Source organism: Rana temporaria, chromosome 12 (assembly GCF_905171775.1).
Source record: "Rana temporaria chromosome 12, aRanTem1.1, whole genome shotgun sequence".
In the NCBI taxonomy this organism is placed as follows: Eukaryota; Metazoa; Chordata; class Amphibia; order Anura; family Ranidae; genus Rana; species Rana temporaria.
The window spans coordinates 58250321-58264693 of NC_053500.1; the positions used below are offsets into that span (position 1 = coordinate 58250321).

The following is a 14373-nucleotide window of genomic DNA, read 5'->3' on the forward strand; positions in this document are numbered from 1 at the left end:
CAGTGCGACGCTGCATCTGCGATTTCAAAAAGTAGTTCCTGTACTACTTTTTGCGATTTCGGGCCGCGATTTACATTAAATTGCGGCCGAAATCGCGGCAAAATCACAGCCGCGAAATCGCGGTAAAATCGCGCATTTTACCGCGATTTTGAATTCGCAGCAGTGTGAACCTAGGCTAAAAGGGTTACTCCACTTTTGTGGGGAAAAATAATATAGCATATACAATTGCGACACCAGTCATATTGTAATTAAATGTTATTAAAAAAGACCTTTTACTTTTTCAAGCTGCAGCTCTGTCATTTTCTGAAAATGCAATGCAATATGGTTACCTGGAGGTGCTCTGTACACAAAGCCCTCCAGAAACATAATTTCCTTGTGTGATTGGCTCACCAGTTTTCTCAGAATTCTGCACTAAGATACAAGTCAGATATCAGGCATCATCTGCAACAAAAATTTCACTTTTGGTGAGATACTCCCAATAGGAATTCACCTCTAAAAGCAATGCAGAGCAGCTTTAGAGCCCTACGGATGCACAGCTGATTGATAATTATGAAACCACTCCCATTAGACTAATTTTCCCACATGGATACAGACAAACACACAGGGATTTCTTCAGAATAACAAAAGGTAGGAATCTGCAACAAAGTTCTAATATTTTTTTTTTTGCTTTTGGGGTTAATATTGGTTAAAAAAAAAAGGGGGGGTGAAAAACACACACACACACGTACATAAGATACACTATATTGCCAAAAGTATTGGGACACCTGCTTTTAACCACTTAAGACCCAGACCATTATGCAGGTCAAGGACCTTGCCCCTGCGTCGCTTTAACTGACAATTGCGCAATCGTGCGATGTGGCTCCCAAACAAAATTGGGGTCCTTTTTTCCCACAAATAGAGCTTTCTTTTGGTGGTATTTGATCACCTCTGTGGTTTTTATTTTTTGCGCTATAAACAAAAATAGAGAGACAATTTTGAAAAAAAAAATTCAATATTTTTTACTTTTTGCTATAATAAACATCCCCAAAAAAGATCTAAAAAACATTTTTTTCCCTCAGTGTAGGTCGATACGTATTCTTCTACCTATTTATGTTAAAAAAAAAAAAAACGCAATAAGTGTTTATCGATTGGTTTGCGCAAAATTTATAGTGTTTACAAAATAGGGGATAGTTTTATGGCATTTTTATTAATAATTTTATTTTTTGTACTAGTAATGGCAGCGATCAGTGATTTTTTTCGTGACACCGACATTATGGCGGACAAATCGGACACTTTTGACACCATTGTCATTTTCACACCGAAAAGTGCTATAAAAATGCACTGATTGCTGTGAAAATGGCAGTGAAGGGGTTGACCACTAGGGGGCGCTAGGGGGTTAAGTGTGCCCTAAGGGAGTATTCTTAGTGTAGGAGGGTATGGCTGTAGGTGTGATGTCACTGATCGTTGTTCCCTATATCAGGGAACAGACGATCAGTGTCACTGCCACAGAGAAGAACTGGGAAGGTGTGTTTACACCTGGGGTTGACAAATTTGCTTGGAATCTAGGAGCCAGCTAAAAAAGTTAGGAGCCAGAAAACGCACCACGTCCCGACGAGCTTGCTCGCAGAAGCGAACACATACGTGAGCAGCGCCCACATATGTAAACGGTGTTCAAACGCAATTTTGAAGTGTGACATGTTGGGTATGAATTTACTCGGCGTAACATTATCTCTCATAATATTAAAAAAAATGGGGATAACTTTACTGTTGTCTTATTTTTTAATAAAAAAAAAGTGTAATTTTTTCCCAAAAAAGTGCGCTTGTAAGACCGCTGCGCAAATACGGCGTGACAGAAAGTATTGCAACGATCGCCATTTTATTCTCTAGGGTGTTAGGATAAAAAATATATATAATGTTTGGGGGTTCTAATTAGAGGGAAAAAGATGGCAGTGAAAATAGTGAAAAATTACATTAGAATTGCTGTTTAACTTGTAATGCTTAAAGCGGTTGTAAACCGCATAAACTTTTTTTTTTTTTCCCCAAACCTGCAATGCAAAAGGCATAATAGGCTAGTATGCACCGCATACTAGCCTATTATGAAATACTTACCTCGGAACGAGGTGTGTACCACTTACCTGGTCCACGCCGAGCAGGATGTCATCTTGCTCCGGCGTGTCTTCTGGGTATCGCCGCTCCATCGCTGTGATTGGCTGGAGCGGCGATGACGTCACTCCCGCGCGTGCCCGCGGGAGATTTAAAATCAGCAGGGTCCGGCGATGCCGGTCCTTCAGCCGTGGATTCCCCCCTGCGCATGCGCCGCCCGCATTGCGGGGGTAATATCTCCTAAACCGTGCAGGTTTAGGAGATATTCCCCTTACCTACAGGTAAGCCTTGTTGTAGGCTTACCTGTAGGTAAAAGTCCAAATAGTGGGTTTACAACCACTTTAACTTGTAATACCAACGGCCACCACCAGATGGCGCCAGCTCACATCTGGTGGTAATAACTTGTAATACCAACGGCTCACCACCAGCTCACAAAAAAAATTTTTTTTTTTTTTTTTTTTTTTTGCCCACCTTCCAAGCCAAGTCGCCAGGACACTATTTCTAGTCGCCATGGCGACCTGGCGCCCGGGATTTGTCGATCCCTGGTTTACACTCACCTCTCCCCGTTCTTCAGCTCCTGTGACCGATCGTGGGACACCGCTGGGCTCTTAAAGGCGATGTACAGGTACGTGCCTGTGCCCAGCCGTGCCATTCTGCCGACGTATATTGGCGTTAGGCAGTCCTTAAGTGGTTAAACGCACATGAACTTTAATGCCATCCCAGTCTTAGTCTGTAGTGTTCAATATTGAGTTGGCCCATCCTTTGCAGCTATAACAGCTTCAACTCTTCTGGGAAGTCTGTCCACAAGGTTTAGGAGTGTGTCTATGGGAATATTTGACCATTCTTCCAGAAGTGCATTTGTGACGTTAGGCACTGATGTGGCGAAGGCCTGGCATGCAGTCTCTGCTCTTATTCATCCCAAAGGCATTTTATCGGGGTGAGGTCATGCCAGTCATGTTCCCCCATCCCAAACTCACTCATCCATGTCTTTTTGGACTTTGCTTTGTGCACTGGTTCAAATAATTTGGTGAAGGGGGGATTATGGTGTGGGGTTGTTATTCAGGGGTTGGTCTTGGTCTCTTATTTCCAGTAAAGGGCGCCAGCATACCAAGACATTTTGGACAATTTCATGCTCCCAACTTTGTGGGGACAGTTTGGGGATGGTCTTTTCCTGTTCCAACATGAATGCGCACCAGTGCACAAAGCAAGGTCCATGAAGACATGGATGAGCGAGTTTGGGGTGGAGGAACTTGACTGGCCTGCACAGAGTCCCAACCCCAACCTGACAGAACACCTTTGGGATGAATTTCGCTTTTTTACCTATGGTGATCCCCAAATGAACCAAAATTAGTCAAGATGCAGGATAACTCTTCTCTTCAGTGGGTCCAAAAAATCATTGTCACTTAATGTTAAGAGAAAATGGATATACGAGGTGTGACCATTAAAATCCTGGAATGGACTGTAAAAAAAAATATTGTGCAGGAGAATCCACTTGTCAGGCCAGAGTTCGAGTCTTCCTCCGAACAGATACCTGTAACCTTTTCAGAATTTCCAAGTAAAAAAGCTGGCTTACCGTTGTACTATGTTCTATGAAACTGTAGTGAACTGCATGAGCGTACAAGGGTTTACACTCTGTACACATTTGGATCCATCCTTTACATTTTTGGCTGCCCACTTGTTGAGTCATCGTGGACATCTTCCCGTCCCTCCTCAAACCACCTATGCCATTCAAAAACCCTTGATTTCTTCATGGAATGTTCACGGTAAGTCTCTTGTAACTGAGCTAAAGTTTAACTCGCACTTTTGCAAGTTTTCATGCAAAATTTCATTTTAATACGCTGCTCCAGATTCCTGTTACTCATTTTCTGACAAAAGCACATGTGCCATTTCTTCTACTATTCTGTAAAGACTGGGTCACCTGGTCTGCAACCTAGGTAAGTGCAAGTTAGAACATGTCAGAAGGCGTTCGATTGCAAACGGCTGTGTGACTCACCACCATAGTGCTATGCCGCCGGCATTCCAGGAATTAAATTGTTTAATACTTAGCAGGTCAGTCTTTATCCACTATTTATTTGTGATATCTGTAAATATTAGACATGTGCGATACGTTAAGTTGAAAATCAAAATTCAGACAATTTTTGTTACCCAGTTGGAGATTCGGATGTGTTGGAATCACAATAGTAATGAATCCAAATTACATCAAAATTATGCAATAGTTTGGGCCTTTTGTTAATGTTCGAAGCATCCGAAACAACATTAAATTATCTGAACTGATTTGGATCCATTTAGTTTTTTTTTGCATTAACATTTTTCATTAGTATAAAAAAAAAAAAAAACGCACTGCATATGAAATGGAAACATATTACAATAAATACATAGTAATGTATAAAAGTGAAATGAGATGATGATTCCTATTTATGGAGGTGGATCCATCAGAATCTCCAAATCATAACAAATCAATCTAAATTCAATTTTGTTCTATTCATTCTTTCAGATGCATGCAACAGTCGATATCGTCCAATCAGCTCATCCCATTTTTCTTTGTGGGCTAGACTAGCAGGGGTGACTCAGAGTGCATCAGTTATCTCCCAAAATAACAAATTAAGGTGGTTACTTACAAAAGGCAAATCCACTTGCACTACAAGTGCAAACTACAAGTGCACTTGGAGGTGCAGTCGCTGTAAATCTGAGGGATATATCTGAAATGAGGGGGAAGCTCTAATGATTTTATTATCCAATCATGTGCAAGCTAAAACACAGTTTTTTTATTTTCCTTGCATATCCCCCTCGGATCTAAAGCAACTGCACTTCCAAGTACACTTTGCACTTGTAGTTCAAAGTGTATTTGCCTTTTGTAAAGAACACCCTTAGAGCCGGTTCACACAGGGGCAACACGACTTTCAGCACAACTTTGGGAGGCAACTTGAACACAACTTGAGTATGAATCACAACGTGTTCCACAACACGACTTGAAGTCACCTCCAGGAGGGGGAACCTCGATGCCAAATTTTAAATAAAAAACCGGCATGGGTTCCCCCTCTAGGAGCATACCAGGCCCTTAGGTCTGGTATGGATTTCAAGGGGAACCCCCTACGCCAAAAAAATGGTGTAGGGGTCCCCCCAAATCCATACCAGACCCTTATCCGAGCACGCAGCCCACCCGGTCAGGAAAGGGGGTGGGGACAGGCGAGCGCCTGAGCCTTACCAGGCGGCATGCCCTCAACATGGGGGGTGCTTTAGGGCAGGGGGGCTCACTGTGGCCCCCCTACCCCAAAGCACCTTGTCCCCATGTTGATGGGGACAAGGGCCTCGTCCCGACAACCCTGGCCATTGGTTGTCAGGGTCTGCGGGCGGGGGGCTTATCTTATGACGTCACAGTCCCAGCATGCTCCAGGTGGTGACGTCACCACCCAGAGCATGCTGGGACTGCGACATCATAAGAGGCTATATAAATCGACATGCACCGCACACCCGGCATTACAGTGGGAAGGAGCGTCGAGTCTACATTGAAGAGGAGAAGAAGAGAAGAAGGCGAATCCAAAGACGGGGCCCGGTAAAAGAGCTGAAAGAAGACACCGGTGATGCCCGGCAGAAGACCCCCAAAGTCGGAAGAAGACCCCCGGAGCTGCCTAATAAACTACTTTAAAAACCTGTGTAGTGTTGCTTTTATTGACATTTTTCTACCACCAGGTGAATGGGTAGGGGTACGATGTACCCCATACTCATTCACATAGGGTGGGGGGCCGGGATCTGGGGGCCCCCTTATTAAAAGGGGGCTCCCAGGTTCCTGTAGCGCTCACCCCCGAAGGAGCCACTGATAATAGATGGGATGGCAGATTTAACTCATGGCTCTTTCCGAATGTCTAGGGATGAATGGTGCATGCAGCAGCAGTAAAGGAATGTCCACGAATAAATGTCTTTTTATGTGCTCTTTATTACACAGCCGGGTAAAAATGATTAACAGGTGATGAAAGGGATAGAGATGGAAAGAACAGCAGATTCAGGCGTAGTATCTGGAACAGTCCTGTTCCCATGCGCAATACTCTTGCTTGAGTGGGCCCAACGTGCCCGGATAGGCCTCTCTCACTGACCTAGCAGCCGGAATACCGCTCGAATCTCTTTAGGACAAAGTCTTTGCCACAGACCTTCTTGAATGAATGTCAGAAAGGAAACCTCTGCCACAGGTCCTCTTGAATTGCAGATACGGAGGTAACCCTCTTAGGTAAAGTTACGCCTGAATCCTCTTTTTAACGTCCCAACAGGTACCGACTGAAAGAGGAGTCAATCCTTCAGTGTCCGGTCACCTCGATCCCGGTGGTTCGTCAGAATCCTATTGGACCGCCAGCCTCTCATTGGCGCTCCTCAGATGGACTCCCCACCGAACAGCTACACTTGCTTGGGATCTTCAAAAGTGAGAACCCAGTCGACCACTGGGTCCTCGTCTTGCTCGAATGTTCCGGACCAACTTAGGCCCGAAACCAGGAACACTGCGTAGCACGCACACTCCGGCCAGGTAGGCCATAACACCGGAGCGCCGTGGTGTGGCCACCCTAAATGTGGGCGCCACACAGGAAGGAAGACCTGGCCAAAATGGCATCTGTTCCATTAGTACCCTCTCCCAGCGTGCCCAGCGAGGCCCAAGCCTCCTGATTGGCTGCTGGGAGAGAACACCCAAATCTCAACTCCACTGCTGCCACCTACCGCACCGGGGTGGGAAAAACACCCCAGCACAACAGAATGAGCCCACAGCACAGCCAAGCTGAAACAGAGACCCAAATTTGAACTAATTAACAATGGTCAGAGTTACTTAACTCTAGGGCTGCAACTAACGATTATTTTCATAATCGATTAGTTGGCTGATTATTGTTTCGATTAATCGACTAATTGGATAATCTTAAAAAAAGTGCGGTGTACAATTTAGTTAATATGTAAATAAAAAAAGGCAATTTATTCTTAAATATCCACATGCAGTGGTAAATATAAATAACCAACTACAGCAATTGTAATGCCTTCTATTACCTCCACTTTCTCTGGGTTCGGATGCTGATCTTCCCTGCACAGAGTCTTTAAAGTGATTTTTTTTTTTTAAACAAACTTGTTAAAAAAAAAAAAAAAGAGAGACCTGCTCTGTGTAATGGTTTTGCACAGAGGAGCCCAGATCCTCCACTTCTGGGGTCCCTCACCGATGCTTCTAGCTCCTCCTGCCTTCAGAGTGCCTCAATAGCAAGCTGCAAAGTATAGTATAGAGCGCCCGCTATAGCAAGGTAAACAAACTTCTGCCTTTAGAACAGGGCTGTGGAGTCGGTAGATAAATGTTTCGACTCCTAAATGTTCCAACAATCTAAATTTAGTAGGAGTTGGAGTCGGTGCATTGTTTGCTGACTCCGACTCCGACTCCAGGTACCCAAAATTTCCTCCGACTCCTACTCCAGGTACCCAAAATTTCCTCTGACTCCACAGCCCTGCTTTAGAACCACTCACTTCGAGGACTACATGTCCCATGAGGCATTGCTCCTCACACTTTCACAAATTCTCAGGCACTTGGTGACATGTATGGATGGTTTACTGAGCTGTATGTGTGCTGCACTGTATTTCCTAATATGTAAACAAATAATGCATACTATATGCAGGCCAACTAATCAACTGGCCGATTAATCGATTATGAAAATAGTTGACAACTATTTTCGTAATCGATTAGTTGTTTTGGCCCTACTTAACTCTCTGACCCCCTCTAATTTAATAGCACCGGTTCTGAAAAGTAACCAGGCGCTACATTCCGATAAGCCCCCCGCCTGCAGACCCCGACAACCAACGGCCAGGGTTGTTGGGAAGAGGCCCTTGTCCCCATCAACATGACTGGCCAGGCTGCGTGCTCGGATAAGGGTCTGGTATGGATTTGGGGGGGGGACCTCACCCCGTTTTTTCGGTGTAGGGGGTTCCTCTTGAAATCCATACCAGACCTAAGGGCCTGGTATGCTCCTAGAGAGGAACTCATGCCGTTTTTTTACTTAAAATTTGGCGTGGAGTTCCACTTTGGGAGGCAGAATCTTACCTTAGAAGAGGTTCACACTGGGGCGACTTCCTGTAAAGTTGCCTCACTGTGAACGGGGATCCGACTTGTAGGCGACTTCCATTGAAATCAATGGGTACAGGTCGCCTACAAGTTGGATTGAAGTAGTACAGGAACCTTTTCTGAAGTCGGAGCGACTTCAGTAGTGTATATTAAGATGGCTCCCATTTACTTCCATTCATTTTCTCGACCGCGCGACTTGGGGCAACTTGGAGCATCTTGAAGTCGGATGCCGGGTCGCCCCAGTGTGAACCGGCTCTTAGACTCCATTCACACTTCCAGCACGACTTTGGGAGGCAACTTGGACATGACTTCACTTGAGTATGAATCGCAGTGCGACCTGAGGCAACTTACAAGGCAACTTCAAGTTGCCTCCAGGACAGGAGGCTTTCCAGTGGCCAATCAAACAACAATCAGCTCTGTGGAAGGGAGGGGTTTGCCTGAGAAATGTATGTTCTCTTCCTGTATTGCTGCTTTTGTTAAGACAGTGATCCGACTTCTGAGGCGACTTCCATTGAAATCAATGGGTACAAGTTGCCTACAAGTCCCCTAGAAGACGGATTGAAGTAGCACAGGAACCTTTTCTGAAGTCGGAGTGACTGCAGTAGTGTGCATTAAGACAGCTTCTTTCACTTGCATTGATTTTCTCATGCAGTGCGACTTGAAGTCGGATCCAAAGTCATCCTTGTGTGAATGGGCTCTTAGTGTTACTAGCCCCAGGACACTACATTCACTATATCTGGTCTCCCACAGTACACAGAGCATGGAAATGCAATTATTTTAATAAATATAAACAGCTAAATACCCATTCTCATCAGCAGTATATAGCAGTCTTGTGATTTCTATCAGTTCCTGGTGAAGCTTGTAAGAGACTGCAGTAGAGGTCGACCGATATATTGGCCGTAGAGCTGGGCGATTTTGGCCCCCCAAAAAAATCTGATATTTACGATTCAAATCAAGTTTTTTTTTCCTGATGGACACCGCGCCGGTCCTAAGGAGATGCGAGCAGGAGTTTTTAGGCCAGGCCGTGGCTTCGGCCTAGTCTGCCGCGATCCTGGGAAAAGGCCGCAGATTAGGCCAAATCCGCGGCCTCGCCTAAAAAATCCTGCTTGCAGCTCGCCGCGATCCTGAGAAAAAGGCCGTGAGGCTGCGGCTTCGGCCTAGTCCGAGGCGTCCGGCCCCGTGGCGAGCAGGATTTTTTTAGGCGAGGCCACGGCTTAGTCCGCGGAGCACCGGTCCTATGGAAAAAAAATAATAATCGATTTGGTCAAAATCCGAATCGATTTGCCCTCCCAACTCGATTCAAGATTCAAATTGATTTTTTCTCCCAGCCCTAATTGGCCGATATTAGGCCATTGTTGATAAATCGTCATCGGCAGATTATGATCAAAATTAGGCTGATATTTTACACAGACTGCCTTTCCTTCTCCCTTCTCCACACTGAGTATGTGAAACTGACAAGTAACAGAGAGGAGAGAGAGGAGCCGTCAGAAATTGAGCTCAATGTTGGGGGTGGGTGGGACCCAGCAGCTACAGCCACTGGGATTGAATCTGGGCAGGCTGCTACGTGTATGTGGCCCCGCCAACTTTCTTAAGCAGGTTAATCATTGACTGGTGTAATACTGTATAGCTACTGGGTCCCGCCCAACCCCACATCGAGCTCAATTCTGACAGCACTCTCTTTCTCTCTCCTCTGTGTTACTTGTCAGTTTCACTTGGCTCAGTGTGAAACCTGCCAGTGCCACCAGCCAGTGCCACCGCCAATCAGTGCCACCTGACAGTGCCAACCAGTTCCAACTGCCAGTTACACCAGCCAGTGCCAACCACCAGTGCCAATCCAATGCCATCTGTCAATGCCAACCAGTGCCAGTGTCACCAGCCAATGCCAACTGCCACTCAGTGCCGCCTGCTAGTGCCAAACCAGTGCCACCTGCTAGTGCCAATCAGTGCCACCTGTCAGTTCCAAACCAGTACCATCTGTACTGAGGACATCAAGTGTGTGCTAGAGTGACAGGAGCAAGCAGGAAGGAGTGGAGTGGGTGAGTTTTTTTTTTTTTTTTTAAATCGGCCTAAAATATCGGCCGCCCCAATTTCTAAATATCGTCGCCGGCCAGAGAAAAACCCATATTGGTCGACCTCTAGACTGCAGGGCTCCCGACCCTCTGTCTGGACATGTCTGGACAGTGCTGATTGACCCTGTGCTGATCACACGCACTCTCCCAAGAAATTAAAAAAAACTCTCTAGCAATGCACACTAAACTGAGCATGTTCAGCTTGACTCCAAAGGCTCTGTCTTATCCGGACTTGTCCAGGGGGACAGTGCAGGCATAGGAGGATCTGTGCATACAAGATCAAGCAGCCTTTTTACACAAAACAAAAAAAAATTTACTACTTCCACAGGGAGTATACCAAGTATGCTTTACTGCATACACAGACTGATTTTACGGTTGTGGGTTTAGTAATACTTTAACATGTTAAAACGCAGTGGCGGAACTTTCATGGTCGCACCAGTCGCACTTGCGACCGGGCCCCTGAGTTCTGCCACTGTAGGGGGGCCCGCCGCCGCCCGGGAGATAGTACATTTACATTGGTCATTTACCTAAACAGCTGCCCGCCCGCACTCGCGAGCACACTGCAGTGCCCACCCACTTCGCCCATCCTCGGCACAGTCCCCGCCCTCTCCACCAGCTCCGCCCATCCTCTTCTCTCGCACTCACAGCACAGTCCCTGCCTGCTCCGCCCATTATCTCCTCCCACACTCACGGGTCACGGCACAGTACACATCGGCTCCACCCATCCTCTCTGCCCGTTCCACCCATCCTCTCTGCCCATCCTCTCCACCCACACTCACGGGCACAGTCCCCGCCCGCTCCGCCGATCTTCTCAGACTACGCCTGCACAAACTGGTACTCGCAGGCCCGCCCATCCTCTCTGCTTGCCCAAGGAAGACCTAGCAAGGAGGGGGAACCAAGAGATTTGCAAGTGAGTGGCACCCATCCCTCTAAATCAACACTGCCACTGATTCCCCCCCACCCCACCACCACTACTGCCCCTGATGCCCATCACTACTGCCACTGATGCCCACACCACCACCACTACTGCCACTGATGCCCACACCACCACCACTACTGCCACTGACCCCCCCCCCACATCACCACCACTACTGCCACTGATGCCCACCACCACTACTGCCACTGAACGCCCCCACATCACCACCACTACTGCCTCTGATCCCCCCCCACATCACCACCACTACTGCCTCTGATTCCCCCCCACATCACCACCACTACTGCCTCTAACCCCCCCCACACATCACCACCACTACTGCCTCTGACCCCCCCCCCCACATCACCACCACTACTGCCTCTGATCCCCCCCACATCACCACCACTACTGCCTCTGATCCCCCCCACATCACCACCACTACTGCCTCTGATCCCCCCCACATCACCACCACTACTGCCTCTGATCCCCCCCACATCACCACCACTACTGCCTCTGATCCCCCCCCACATCACCACCACTACTGCCTCTGATCCCCCCCCACATCACCGCCACTCCTGCCACTGATACCCCGCACCCCCACTACTGCCTCTGATCCCCCGCACATCACTGTCACTACTGCCTCTGATCCCCCGCTGATAACCACAACTACTGCCACTGATCCCCACACACACACACATCACCACCACTACTGCCACTGATGCCCCCCACATCACCACCACTACTGCCACTGATGCCCGCCACATCACCACCACTACTGCAACTGATCCCCCCCACATCACCCCCACTACTGCCTCTGATCCCCCGCACATCACTGTCACTACTGCCTCTGATCCCCCGCACATAACCACAACTACTGCCACTGATCCCCACACACACATCACCACCACTACTACTGCCACTGATGCCCCCCACATCACCACCACTACTGCAACTGATCCCCCCCCCCACATCACCACCACTACTGCCACTGACCCCCCCCCCCACATCACCACCACTACTGCCACTGATGCCCACCCCACCACCACTACTGCCACTGAACCCCCCCACATCACCACCACTATTGCCACTGATGCCCACCACACCACCACTACTGCCACTGAACCCCCCCCCCACATCACCATCACGACTGCCACTGATGCTTACCCCACCACCACTACTACTGCCACTGATACCCCCACATCACTGCCACTGATCCCCCACAAATCACTGCCACTGATCCCCCCCACAAATCACCCCCACATCACTGCCTCTGACCCCCCCCCCACATCACCACCACTACTGCCTCTGATCCCCCCCCCCACATCACCACCACTACTGCCTCTGATCCCCCCACATCACCACCACTACTGCCTCTGATCCCCCCCACATCACCACCACTACTGCCTCTGATCCCCCCCACATCACCACCACTACTGCCTCTGATCCCCCCCACATCACCACCACTACTGCCACTGATTCCCCGCACCACCACTACTACCTCTGATACCCCTGCATATCACCGCCACTACTGCCTCTGATTCCCCGCACATCACCGCCACTACTGCCTCTGATCCCCCGCACATCACCGCCACTACTGCCTCTGATCCCCCGCACATCACCGCCACTACTGCCTCTGATCCCCCGCACATCACCGCCACTACTGCCTCTGATCCCCCGCACATCACCGCCACTACTGCCTCTGATCCCCCGCACATCACCGCCACTACTGCCTCTGAACCCCACACATCACCGCCACTACTGCCACTGATCCCTCGCACATAAACACCACTACTGCCACTGACCCCCCCCCCCCCACACACACACACACACACACACATCACCACCACTACTGCCACTGATCCCTCCCCCACATCACCACCACTACTGCCACTGATTTCCCACACATCATTGCCACTGATGCCCACCCAACCACCACTACTGCCACTGATCCCATCCCCACCCAACCACCACTGCTGCCACTGATCCCATCCTCACCCAACCACCACTGCTGCCACTGATCCCACCCCCCCACTGCTGTCACTCATCCCATCCCCCACCATCGCCACCGATGCCACTGATCCTATCCCTCCCTAACCACCACTGATCCCATCCCCCATCACCACCGCTGCCACTAATCCCAGGAGTGTAACTACAGGGGTCACAATTGCAATAGCGCACATGTTACCCCTAAACACCTGGATGGGGGGCATTTAGAGGAACAAATCCCCTCCATTTTTCTCCTGCCGCCACCAAAAGTCTGCTTCTCCTCCTCTCCATCCGATAGACATTCAGTGGCAGCAGGAGGAAAATAAAGAGGATTTGTTCCCCCTCCTATCCAGTTCCTGCTGCTGCCGGGATTAGTAGGAAGGGCCCTGGCCGGAGGTCAGGGGGGCCCTCCATGGTTTCTTGCACCAGGGCCCTGAAGGTTCTAGTTACGCCTCTGTTAAAACGCATATAGCCAATCTTCTGAAACAATTTACCAAAACACACAAATTGATTCGGAATGAATATGATGAAACAAAATGATTAGCTTAACAAATGAATCCGAAAATTAAAACACATTTTTTTTGTCTTGCACATCTCTAGTATCTACTGTATCACTGTGATATATATATATATATATATTAATATATAATTGCATCATTTAACAAAGCAATTTTTCTACTTAATAGCAGACTATCTGCCTTTCTTTATTATGTGCAATCTCTTGCCATATATACAGTATAGATCTATTGGAAGCTATAAGAACTGTATGCAGCACTGCAAAGTAGTGGTGCATGAGCCAGTTTCAGTCCTTAGTGTCAGATATAACAAATCTCAAATGTCCATAATGAGCAGAGAACGTTAATTCCAGTGTCAGGCATCACAGTGCACAGTACTCACCTCTCTCACACTCCAGCTTCTCCTTTGTCCTCTGCCTAGTAGTTCCTTTACGAACACTGAGTCACATGACTGGGTGTCATGTGACCAAACAGGAAAACAGCTGAGAAGCAGGAAGTGGAGAATGTGTGTGTGTGAGCTGGTCACTGTATCACATTGCAGGAACAAGAAAGTCCCCAGACAGCAGAATTTATAAGCTTGTGTTATCACTTTTGAGTGTGACCCAAAGGAGAGTGACCTCAAGATGTATGAAATTTACTAAGGGCTCTTTCACACTGTCAGCACTGTATAAATGCATAGAAAACAATTGGTTTGTATGTTTGCTCATACCGCAGCACGTGTAATGTATGGTAAAA

General features: G+C 47.9%; 1 protein-coding gene across 1 annotated transcript in view; it reads right to left on the bottom strand.

The window, feature by feature from the left end:
- The window catches only part of LOC120919155 (lysosomal alpha-glucosidase-like), a 273064-nt gene extending 258936 nt beyond the window's left edge, over positions 1-14128 (bottom strand). The window contains exon 1 of the mRNA XM_040331191.1: positions 14021-14128. The gene's annotated coding sequence lies outside the window, so the exon portion shown is untranslated. The remainder of the gene's footprint in view (positions 1-14020) is intronic.
- Positions 14129-14373: the final 245 nt, after the last annotated feature.